Below are 12,959 nucleotides of genomic sequence, written 5' to 3'. Positions count from 1 at the left end.
TGCAGTGAGGGGTCCCTGATGTACAGGAGTACATCGTCCGCGTAAAGCGATATAATTTCGGGCGTGTCATGCAAGCGTATACCTTTGCGAGTATGCTTGTCTCTCACACTATCTGCCATTGGCTCGATAGCCATTGCGAACAGCAGGGGGAAAAATGGGCACCCCCTGGCGCGTCCCCCTGTGGAGGGTAAAGGAAGCTAACAGATGGGAATTAAACAGGACTTTGGCCACGGGGTTACTATAAAGCAGTTTAATATAAGAAAGCATGCACGGGCCGATCCCCATCTTCTCAAGCACCGCCCACATATATTGCCATGAAACCATATCGAACGCCTTATGGGCATCTAGTGTCACAGCAACCACGTTTGGCCTTAGGGTCAATTCTAGAGATAACATTGAACAATAGGCGAATATTTAAGGCGGTGGAGCGGGCCGGGACAAAGCCACTTTGATCGGGGTGGATCAAATATGTCATAATAGGGAGGAACCTATTTGCTATAATCTTGGCGAATATTTTGGTGTCGGTATTCATGAGGGACAGAGGTCTGTAGGAGCCACACTCATCAAGAGGCTTACCCGGTTTAGGGAGCACAGTAATGGTGGCCTCACGTTGGGAGAGGGGCAGAGTGGAAAGGCGCAACGACTCCTCCCACACCTCGTGTAGGCGCGTGGCCAGTAGAGTGACATGCTCCTGATAAAATTCAGCAGTTAGGCCGTCCGGGCCAGGAGCCTTTCCCTTAGGGAGCGCCGAGATGGCTGCAGCCATCTCGTCAAGGGTAAAGGGTAAGTCAAACTGTTCCTTAGTGGCTTGTGTTATGAAGGACATGGGGATGTGGTCAAGGAGCAGATCCAAATCCTGCGGGCTATGCTCACATTGCGGAGCGTTGAGGGCTGCATAGAATTCTGCAAAGGCGTCGAGAATGGGTTGGTCGGACCAATGCCGCACTCCATTTTTGTCGGTAATACTATCAATCCGGGTTCTGCCCCCCTCGATTCGGGCCAATCTGGCCAGAGTTCGACCAGGCCTCTCCCCCTCGTCATACTTACGAGCCGCGATGGGTCAGGCATAATATCTCATCTCTCTGAGAGCATGGGCCGCAAAGGTTTCCAATTCCGTTCATATCTGCGCTAACTTGGGTGGGGTAGGGGCAGAAGCGTATTTGCATTCTAGTTCCTTAGGTTTGGCTTCGGAGCGCCTCAAGGAGTTCCTAATATCTTTCAGGACCCCAGCTTCCCTGGAGATGCACATCCCCCTGATGAACACCTTGAATGCCTCCCACCGAACCACATCAGTTGTGTCGTGGTGTTTAAAGTTATCAAAAAACGAAGTGATATCTGCCAGGATTTCGGCCTTGAAGACTAATCGTGTAGTGCCTCTGACTTAAAGCGCCAGGCCGGGTGGCGGGGGAGGACAGGCTGCAGAGTTATGTCTAGCATCACCGGGGAGTGGTCGGAAAGCGTGCGCGGAAAATATCTGCATGTCGAGATTTTTCCCCATTAGCCCAGCCGACAGGAGGAAGAGATCGATTCTGGAATGACTATCGTGCGCGGAAGAATAGAATGTAAACTCCCTAGCCCGTGGGTGAAGAGCTCTCCAGGCGTCAACAAGACCAGCAGAGACCATGTGGGCATGGAGCCGGCGAGCAGCTCTGGACATCATCCTGGGTGCAACGCCTGATCTGTCGAGCTCGGAGTCTAATATGAGATTCATGTTCCCCCCCCCCCCCCAGATGATAGGGACCCCAACATATCTTTGGAGCAGGGCGTTGACGTTATCAAAAAAATGCACGGGGCATATGTGTTAACCAAGCCAGCAGGCAATGAAGGATCACGTATCTACCCTCTCGATCTATGTAACTTGTGCGTAGGGAGAATTCCACTGACTTATGAATTAGGGTGAGGACACCCCTGGACTGAGAGGAGTATGCCGTGTAATATTTGTTGGGGCCCCATGCCGGAGCAAGAGAAGCCGAGAGATGCGCAAGGGCGTGGGTTTCTTGCAGGAGGAGTATTTTAACACCATGCCTCTGAGCGTACGCAGTTATCCTGCGGGCCTTCGTAAAGTTGCTGAGTCCTCTGATGTTCCATGACATTAGCCTGATAGACATTTTACAGTTTTCAGGGGGCATCCCAGCACCGTGTGGCCTTGTTTGTTGAACATATGTTGGTTATAGATGCAATGGGGCACCGCCTCGCACCCCATGTCACTACTTCCCTGCCATTTTTGTTATAACACACCACAACAGTCCCCCCACCCCCTCCCTCACTGCCCACCCCAACTCAGCAGTGCACAGAGACCCACCCGAATACATAGTGCAAGCGTGCCAAACCCAACAGGGCACCGCCCGCCTGTACGCCCAACAGGGGCGCAACCAGTGATCATAACAAGCCAAAATCGGCATTGCAGCTGCAGCGGGGGTCGCTGCCGCCGTGAGCCCAACTTAAATGAGTGATTGGTGCAATACACCGTCAATCGTACAGCAGTATCAAGATGATTCCATTTCAGGAAGGCATTACAACAAGTTACAACTAGCAAATTGATACACAGGATATAGAAACTATAAATTCAACAAGGAAAATGCAAATGTCGAGCGTGCCAGTAGTACACCAAAAGGCCCACACAACAGGGTCAGGACGAGTTCCTCAACCATCATCCAATGGCTCGTCCGCCGGGCCAGGGAGCGGAATTTCGGATTCAATGAACTTTACCGCCTCATCCGGGACCTTGAAAAAATATAGCTTATTACGATGGGTAAGCTTCAGCCATGCCGGACTCCACCTTCCTCTCCCTAAGAAGCTTCTTCACGCCGTTGAACTGCCTACGCTCCATCTGGACATTAACTGATAAGTCGGGAAAGATTCGGATAGTTTGGGACTCCAGTTTCAGCTCCCCTCTTTCCCGGGCCAAACCTAGTATGTGATCCCTATCCTTGAAACTAAGGACCTTGGCAATAATCGGCCTGGGGAAGTCACCCGGCTTGGGACGGGGGGGGCCAGCGCCCGGTGGGCGCGCTCAATCGTGAAGAACGGGGAGAGCTGAGGATTGCCCAAGAGGTCTCTCAGGAGATTTTCAACAGCTAGTTCCATCCTGCCTTTAAGGGCAGTGTCCGGGACCCCAACAATACGGATATTGTTCCTGCGGGATCTAGACTCTAAGTCGTCACACTTAGCCTTAACGTGCTTCATATCACGCACCAGGTCAGAGACAGTGTTCTGGAGAGTGTGAACCACATCCTCATTTGCCCCAATTCTGGTCTTGGCCTCCACCAGCCTGGTGCCATGTTGGTCCAATTTGGCTCGCATGGAGGCCACACTGGCGTTGATATCATCCAATTTTTCGTGGAATGACGCAAAGTTCTTTGCCATAGTTTCCATTAGCGATGTGAGGTCCGGCTGGGGGAGGACATGAAGGTGTATCTGGATCTTCCTGGGGCAAGGCAGCCCCCCCCTGCTCCTGTCTAGATAATGTTTTCGCATACTTGTCCATCACCCCCGCCTTATTGGCCCCAAGTGATCTGCTTGACATGTTTTGGGGACACACTGGAGCCCATCAGGGCAGACTTTGCAGGACGTTAGCCCAAGAGCTTCAGGCCCCTGTGGAGCAGCAGTATCAGGAAGGGAGGGGGGGGGTCTCAACCTCCCGTCCAGCAGCAGACCAAACGCAGTACTGGGGCGGGGGTGAGCTATTTACCAGACAGCAGTGATCAGGGAACCAGCATCTTCGTGCAAGGATAGAAAGCGCGTCAACCAGTCAATGCAGCAGTATAACCTGGCGGAGATGATGCCAAGCACGGCTCGCCGCTGGGGCAGGAGGGGCCGCAGGTCCGCGGTGCAAGCAGTGATGAGCAGCATAACCAGGGGCTGCCGGGCTGGCGCAGGGCGTCGGCGGCCGGATGCACAGTCTGGAGAAGCCGCCGAGGTGCCCAGGCAATAGATCAGTAGGGAAGGGGGAAAACTGGTTGCGCAAGGGAGAAGCAGCGCCATTACGGACCCCTGGGGGGCCACTCAGTCACATTGGGGTTCAGGGCCTGTGGGCCTGAGGCAGCTTGGTATATGCGGGGTGCTTGGTGCCCGTAGAGTCAGGCCGTGCGTAGACTCTGGGTGCAATGAATCCTTCAGGGGCACAGTGTGTGATAGCCTCAGGCCCCTGGCTCCTCACCTGCAATATCGGCGTCCAGCTCCGTGCCACCGCACGGCCCACAGCCGACACCCGTCGTCCAGAGCAATCAGGCAGTGAGAATGAGGCGGTTTGCAGCACAGCCTGCGGCCCGCGGGCGAGATCGCACCGGCCGCCCCGCGGAGCCGGGCAGTGGCGCGGGGGAGCCGCCAGATGGATACGGCTCACTGTCTTCAGTGCCGGGGGCCGCCCCGGCATCCCAAGCGGCGAGATGAAACTTGTTCGGCAGCCGTAGGAGCTATGTTGCCGCCGCACCCGTGCCCCTCCGGGGGCAGGCTGAAGAGGAGGGCCACACGAGCCAACAGCAGGCACAGGCACACCCCGCCGAGGGAGAGCGGGCCCGGGAAGAGAAGCGCCACCCCAGAGGCGCGCGAAGGCTCAGCCGCAGAGCGGGCCAGGCGGAGAGGGAAACGGGCCCGCCGCCACCGGTGGCAGCAAGAAACGCAGCTGGGCGAGAGAGCCAGACGGTCAACCAGCGGGAGAGGGCAGACCGCGACCCCGGCAGGACACAGGGGGCCGGGTCCGCAGTTGCAGCACACGACCCAGCAGGCCTCAGCTGTCGGTCGCCTGGCACCGAAGAGGAGAAGGCCCAGGGAGGCCCCCGTGCTCCGATTTTCGCCTGGCTGCCGATGTATGTGTTGGGCTGATCATAGGCAGCAAAATGCACACAGTCTCGGCTCTGGATGAAGCAGGGAACTGCTGATTCTGGCGGATATATTGCCGTCGGGTCACGGAGCGATAGAGCTAGGCAGCCATCTTGCAGGCTGCTCAACAGCGCCCCCGGAAGGGGGGGGTTTGACATGGAGCAGAGGTACCTCTTGTTCATGGATTGATCATATCTATACCTCACAAGATTTAAACTCGCTGTGTAACGCATTATCTATTCATAACCTAGGTTTCGGTGACCATTCAATTTTGCAACTTGATTTAGACCTGTTAATTTGCTTACATACCCTTTCACCTTCTTTGGCCCCACTCGCTATTGATAGAGGATAGGGGAGAGAATAGCCACGTTTAAAATTGCTAAAAGAAAAGGGAAAAAGGCTGAGCTTCAAAAAAACACTCCATATCTTTCACATAAGAGTTGCTGAGGCTAAGAAGCTTAAGAGAAGGCGTGTAAGAGATCTAGTTAACAAACACTTGCTGCCAGAAGTCTTCAAGTATAAAAAGAAATTAGCCTTGCAGGGATATTAATATTTTGTGAAAAACATAAAGATCCAACTGCACATTAAGGACAATCAAACCATCCTTGAGAAATAAGAAACTAGCAATACAACTGAATTCTGGACTGCAGTTGTTAGCAAACTAGGTCTTGCTAAATCAACCATCGCATGTGCGATTCCAGCACAGGCCTGGTTAACTTACGAGCACTCTGAAAACCGCAGGAAAACCCCACACCCTGGACTAGGGTATTAATGTAACACAGTATACTGAACTAATTTATCCAGAGGTTGTTTCTTAGTTTTAAAGGTATCAAAAATGTATTTATTAAGATACATCATTTACAAAAAAGAATTAATCATTAATTAATGCACACATATGAAATTACATTACCATTGCAGGAGAGCATAAGACACCAGATAATAAAATCCTAACATCACCATCATTCATCAACAGTCACACCATCATTTGCAACACAAATCAATCAGCCTCATTCACTCACAGTAAAAACTTTTGAACTAAAACATTTAGTACAATTCATAAGTGGTAGCATTTCATAAATTAGCCCCACAGAGTCTTTAATATGTCATTGTATCCACATGTAATGTGTAGCAGCACAATCATTAACCAGAGAATGTGCTCTATTCCACGGAGTGGGTATGTTCAACAATAAATGATAAATTCCATCCCCGGATGTTCTTCTCTACCGGTTTTGACGTTTTATGAAGTGATTGAAATAACGTCTTCATCAGGAGAAATAATTGATAATATTACCACTGGCTCCCAATGTCATATGCTCCAAAGGATCAAGGACCACAAAATGTGGCTCAGGGACAATCCACCAAATTCCAAGAATCTTGAAGATGAGCTTGAATTATTCCAGTATTCGGACAACTGTGGCCGGTATCAATGTTAACTCGGCACGGGTGGTTAAGGTTTCAATCAAGTAATCGAAGCCTACTGGAGGCAGCCGTCCATGCTGCCAAAGAACCTGTTCGGATCCTAGTCTGCCGTTGAATCGGCATTCACACGCTGGGTCGACACCACAAACTTTTCTAGGTTCTATCGCGGTGGGCCAGGTATATTTAAACATTAAATGCGTGACGTGAAGGGAGGTTCCCTCGGTGCCCACTTCTTAAAGGGGCTTTTGAATTACCAAAAGAGCTTTAAGAGTAGGATACACGGCTGAGGGGGAGTGGGATGCACAGTTGAGGGGGGGCTCCACTTGAGTACCGGGGCTAATGCTGTGTATTGTTAAAACACGCTTTTTTGAATTACGGAAGTACACTCCTTTTGGCCCCTTTAAGAAGTAGGCACCGAGGGAACATCCCTTCACGTCACGCATTTAATGTTTAAATATATCTGGCCCACCGCGATAGAACCCGGAAAACTTTGTGGTGTCGACCCAGCGGGTGAATGCCGATTTAACGGCAGACTAGGATCCGAACCGGTTCTTTGGCAGCATGGACGGCTGCCTCCAGTAGGCTTCGATTACTTGATTGAAACCTTAACCACCCGTGCCGAGTTAACATTGATACCGGCCACAGTTGTCCGAATACTGGAATAATTCAAGCTCATCTTCAAGATTCTTGGAATTTGGTGGATTGTCCCTGAGCCACATTTTGTGGTCCTTGATACTTTGGAGCATATGACATTGGGAGCCAGTGGTAATATTATCAATTATTTCTCCTGATGAAGACGTTATTTCAATCACTTCATAAAACGTCAAAACCGGTAGAGAAGAACATCCGGGGATGGAATTTATCATTTATTGTTGAACATATCCACTCCGTGGAATAGAGCACATTCTCTGGTTAATGATTTTGCTGCTACATATTACATGTGGATAAAATGAAATATTAAAGACTCTGTGGGGCTAATTTATGAAATGCTACCACTTATGAATTGTACTAAATGTTTTAGTTCAAAAGTTTTTACTGTGAGTGAATGAGGCTAATTGATTTGTGTTGCAAATGATGGTGTGACTGTTGATGAATGATGGTGGTGTTAAGATTTTATTATCTGGTGTCTTATGCTCTCCTGCAATGGTAATGAAATTTCATATGTGTGCATTAATTAATGATTAATTCCTTTTTGTAAATGATGTATCTTAATAAATACATTTTTGATACCTTTAAAACTAAGAAACAACTCCTGGTTAACTTACTATACAAATATGCCAATCCTCACAGGTTGGTCTTGGAGGACAATCGGCAGACAGGGCCTTTGGCTGAAGGAGATTATCCCTGGGTGGACGATGATCTCCTATGGGCCATTTCCAGGGCCAAGGCATCCGGAGCGCTAGGTCCAGATGCCTTGGTGTCTGTGCTGTTAAAAAGTGATCCTCCGGCATGGGAGGGGTCCCTAGGAGACATTGTTTTCATCAATGTCTGTTACTCATAATTTTCCCCCTACATGGCATGAATCAATCGTAATACCTATCCACAAAAAGGGTCCTGTTAACGTCCCCAACAATTACGGGCCCACTGCACTCCGGGATGCAGCAAGTAAAATAATGTCCACCTTGCTAATGATAGATTTGATTCATTCTCGGGAGCATCTTGGGGTGTTAAACTGTTTCCAGGTGGGTTTTAGATCTGATATGGGCACAGCACTAAATGCCACCCTTATGGCTCATCTTTTGGGGGCTGTCCAAAATGGGTCAGTTTGTACCATATACATGGCCTCGCTTGACATGCGCAGTTCCTTGGACAGAGTACATGGAACACTTCTTTGGAACACGCTGCTAGAATGGTCAGTCCCTGGGTGGACTGACCATTTAGAAATCATACATGGAATATGCCAAGATCCCCAGGAAAAGGGAGGATCTACCAAAATGTGTTTATTTATTACTTTGCAACAAAGTTTGCAGCCTATACTTGCGTTTTCGATTAAATCAATTACCAACTCTAGAACACATAGGATGCCGGATATCCTAGGTGGTTCTACCTCTACATTGTTGATTATGTGGTTGTTCATCCACCCCGGAAACCCGAAAACATCTAACTTTGGATTGCACTAAAGTGGCCGACGTCAGACTCAAGTACTTAAAACTTGTAGTACCTAAAGAGACTAGAAGTCTGGTGGAGCTATTTTGGGCACAGCTTATGTGGGGACAGAGCATATAATTTTTAATAACCCTTTATGGATTTCTAGTGGAAACATTCAGGAGACTAGATGAATCTACACAGGGGCCTACACTTGATGACTGGCAGAACACCTTGTATGCTGATTTCAAAGTAGCACCAGAGATACGCTCCAAGGGAGAGTATACAACGCTCTGCCCTTTCTCTATGCCCTTATACTGCTGATCGGTGGCCCTAGAATAGAATCAACTAATAAGGTTCGCTGTGGATTTTATACACTAGGCCATTGTCATATCCACTATTTAAAGGGAAAATGAGAGAGATTTATCTTGATGGGTTGATATCTGTAATTGTTTTTCTTTGTCTGTAACACTGTTATTTATGAAATTGCATATTGTCATTTGGAAAAGAAATTATCTTTCTTTATTGTTTGTATCCATTTTTCTGGTGAAAGGTTTAATTTAATAAATCGAAAACACAATGAAAAATAAGTATATTTTTCACAGTTACATGTAACCTGCATTGCCATTTTTCCTGCACAGTGACATAAAAATATACTTTGACTAATCAATTGTGTGAGCATTCCCTTACCGAACACTATAAAGTGTTATGTTGTAGCTTTAATCATGCTGCTGCCTTCCTGAGAGTTTGGGATTGGCTGCTCTACCACTAGATGAGTCTGCTGGTTTGGAGGGAATCCCTGTTGACTAGTCGTGAGTAGATTCTTCTCACAATCTGAACAATGCCTGAGGAAAACACTCCTAACATGTTATCTTTGAGAGATCCAGGTGAGCCTTGCCTGCTTCCCCTTCACTTCATCTCATCATAATGTTCCGGCAGGAGAATTGCAACATAGGATCCCGGGGCAGACCCTGGAACCTCACCATCTCTTTGGTTAAAGGGGAATGCTCTACAATGGAGTAGAGAGGCTGCAAATCGTGCTGCAATTTTGATTGTAATGCTATTATACATTGGTCTCACAACCTGATGGGGAATATTCAAAGGATTTGAATTTATAAAAGATGCCAGTGATGTACAACTCTAGTTCCAGGTAAGTAACTTTTTCCATTTTTTAAAAAATGTTTATTACTTGATTTTTAACCTAAAAGGTTTTTACAAGAGTGTTCCATGATACTATGTCATAACAACATTTTCTTGCGTTTTGAGTCCGTAGGCTATGTTGTAAGCAACGTTGTGTTAGAGTTTAGAATAAGGTCGAAAAATTTTGCTGTGGCCATCACCCAAGTGGTCTTCTCTCCTCCAATCAACCGAGACCACCATAGTTCTTCTTCATGTATATGGGATGATGCGAGAATGTTTTCCAGGTAGGGTTTTCTAATGTGGTCGACCACTGGGCATGTGAATAGAAGATGTCGAGTCGTTTCCACCACTGCCTGGTTGTTGCAAAATCTACATATATTAGATGTTGACTGGTTTCTGATCTTTAGGATTTCATTCGTGGGTAGAGGGTTCAGACGGGCTCTCAGAAATAGGTTTCGAAGCTTCCTGTTTGGGTATTTTACCAAGAAGCCTTGTGAAGCTTCCTTGCCTATGGTGGAAGATGGACCACAAGTTTGTAATTTGCCACAGAGTCCAACGTGGCAATCCAGTCTTTCTCGTATAGTCTTTTTTGCGTTTTTGTCGGGTTCTCTGCCAGTTCCTTTTTTGTGCTTTGAATCTCCTCCAATTTTTCGTCCTGGGTTTTTATCCATTTATTCAGATGTAAACTTTGCTCGCCTATATGTTCTCCCAGTATGGCATTCAAAATATTTGGACGATCATCAAGCAGGATTTTCCTATATAACATCAGGGCGTTGCGTTCAAGAACTCCCTTCAGCGACAGTTGACTTAGTTCTCATCTTATAAGCACGATCGGAGTTGACTTGGGAAAGAAAAGGACTTTTCTCCAAAAATAGCTTTCCAGTTCTGTCCAGATCTGGATTGGCATTGCTTCTGCTCCATAACAGATGGCAGGAACAACCTTTACTTTATTAAAATTCAGAAGGGGAACAAGCGAAAAACGGCCAAACTTCTTATCGACAGCCAATGCCTGGGTGGTTAGACTTCTGATTTTTGTGCATAGCGCAGTTTGCATTGCCTTTTCCTGGTTTGAATTATCCAACATCACTCCCAGGTATTTAAACTCTGTTACCCTCTCGATTGCTGCGCCTTCGATTTGCCATTTGAATTTTTTCGAACTACCTTCGCTTTTACCAAGAAATAGAATTTTAGTCTTACTTTTGTTAATTTCCAGGTGGTTTCTGACAACGTATTTGGCAAAATTAGACAGCTGTCTCTGGAGACCGATGGCAGTTAGGTTGAGTAGTATAATATCATCTGCATAAAGCAGTCTTGAGATTTTACTTTTGCCAAGCTGTGGAGGGAGGGATCGCACCTCTTTTTCCGAGTCTTTGAAGTCTCCCATATAGGATAAGAACAGGGCTGGGGCCAAGGGGCATCCGTGTTTGACTCCACGATTTGTTGGTATTGCTGCAGACAATAGGCCTTGGTTGTTTAGTCGTACTTGCATTCTGGTGTTTCTGTGCAGTGATATTATCGGTTGCAAGATTTCTTCTGGGCATCTCCACCTTCGTAGTTTCTCCCACAGGTTATGCCTATCGACTTGATCAAAGGCCTGGCTTAGATCTATAAATGCCAGGTAGAGTCGGGTTCCCTTTGTCATGACCTTTCCCTTTAGGACACTAAGGGTCAAGATGTTTGTTGTGGTGCCCATGTTTTTCTTAAAGCCTGACTGGAAAGGGTCCTCACATTCTGCTGTTCGTGACCAATGTCGAAAACGACGAAGTAGGAGAGAGCCGTATACTTTGCCGATCACATCTAGTAATGCGATCGGCCTGAAATTTGCGGGGTTTTCCCTGTTTCCTTTTTTGTATATAGGAACCACCACAGGCGATGTCCAAGAGTCTGGGAGTAGCTTTGTTTCTGCACAGCGTTCGAAGACCAGGCTAATGAAAACTGACCATTCTTCCGGGTGCTTTTTCAGTTCGATGTTTGAAAGGCCATCAGGTCCAGGAGCTCTGGAGTTTTTAAGTTTTCATATCACTTCCAAAATGTCAGATTTATCATGGAGTTTTACCCATGGTGGTTCTTTGCTTTGACTTTCGTGGTCGTTTTCTTCATTCCAGAAGTCGAGATCTTGGCTGGTGCCCAGAAATAGATTTTTATAATGAGCTATCCATGGGTCTTCGGATATAGAGGTGGCTAGTACGTTGTTCGTTTGGCGGTCCGTAGATCTAATTAAAGCCCAGAATTTCTGGGCATTTTTCTCACATAGTAGTTTTAGCATCTCTTCTGAGTCGTTTTGATAAAGAGTGATGCAATGATTTTTCAGCCATGCTTTGTAGTATTTGGATGCTAACAAAAAGGCTTTTATTTTTTTCGGGTAATTGTCTCGGACGGCCGCTCTTTTTGCTGCTCTCACTAGCCTTCTTTTCTCTACCAAAGTGGCATCGTATATATGGACACAAGCTTCCTGTCTTGGCCTGTTGGTTGCTGCCAAGATTTTAGACGCAATGAAGAGTGGGCAGTAATACGGCTTGATGATTTTCGTTTTTTTCAAATCTGGCATGGACACCATGTCGGCAGGACAAAAGCAATGGAATGGAATGGCACAGTAAACTGGTACCAGAATACGAATAAGGTCAAGGGGCAATAACACTGTATCACCTGTTTACTAGTTTGTCCTAATTTAGAGGACAAAAGGCAACTATGTTTGAACAAATGTATTAAGAGTAGAAGGTTTACTGGCCTTAATGGTGGGGACTTGTGGAAAGATTGTCTGGCTGGCTGTGCGACTTTTATGGTAGTCTCAATTGTTGACGACTTAGACAGTCTGCAGTTGGGGAAGCCTTCATAGGATATGCCTGTAACCACTCATGCGCTTTACCGAATGCACCTTACTGAATGCACCTTACTGAATGCACCTTATTGAATGCACTTTACTGCAATGCACTTTACTACAATGCACTTTACTGAAGCTCACTTTGTTTAAATGTACTCCAGGCTGTTGCACTGGAAGTACTCTGAGCAAATGCACTTTAACTTAAAGTACTGTAAGTTAATTATTTCATAATTGTAATGTAATGTGGTTTTAATTGATTGCATGTGCCTCTTTTTTTAGTATGTGATTGAGTGGTGTTGGTGAATTATTATTTTTAAAGATGTATATGTTCATGTTTTGTGTCATCAAATGTTATGTAATGAGCTAAATGACCAATAAATACAATAATTAATTACTCCTGTTTTGAGGTAATGCAGTGCCCTCCGTAACCACTTCCTTGCATCCCAAGAATTGCCCTCCCAGAAAGCCAGCAAGGAAGAATGAATTTATGACGCCAAAGTTCTCCCTGTTATTTATGTATTCAGAACTGTAAATTTAAAGCACTGAGATTGCCGTTGTCTGACCACACTTTTGTGAATCAGCATAGTCATTCAGCTTCCTGTATCTCCCTACCGTACATTGTGAGTTTTTGTTTATCATGATATTGTGCCTTCTTTTATGCCAACGTATTTTA

General features: G+C 46.6%; 1 protein-coding gene across 2 annotated transcripts in view; it reads left to right on the top strand.

Moving 5' to 3' along the window:
• The window catches only part of INTS2 (integrator complex subunit 2), a 1,100,863-nt gene that overhangs the window by 450,511 nt on the left and 637,393 nt on the right, over positions 1-12,959 (top strand). The gene's annotated exons all lie outside the window — the stretch shown is intronic.

This window comes from Ambystoma mexicanum, chromosome 9, assembly GCF_040938575.1.
Source record: "Ambystoma mexicanum isolate Mex_15411 chromosome 9, UKY_AmexF1_1, whole genome shotgun sequence".
Taxonomy (NCBI): domain Eukaryota; kingdom Metazoa; phylum Chordata; class Amphibia; order Caudata; family Ambystomatidae; genus Ambystoma; species Ambystoma mexicanum.
Note: the sequence above shows the minus strand (reverse complement) of the source record. Positions and strands in the feature narration are given on the sequence as shown.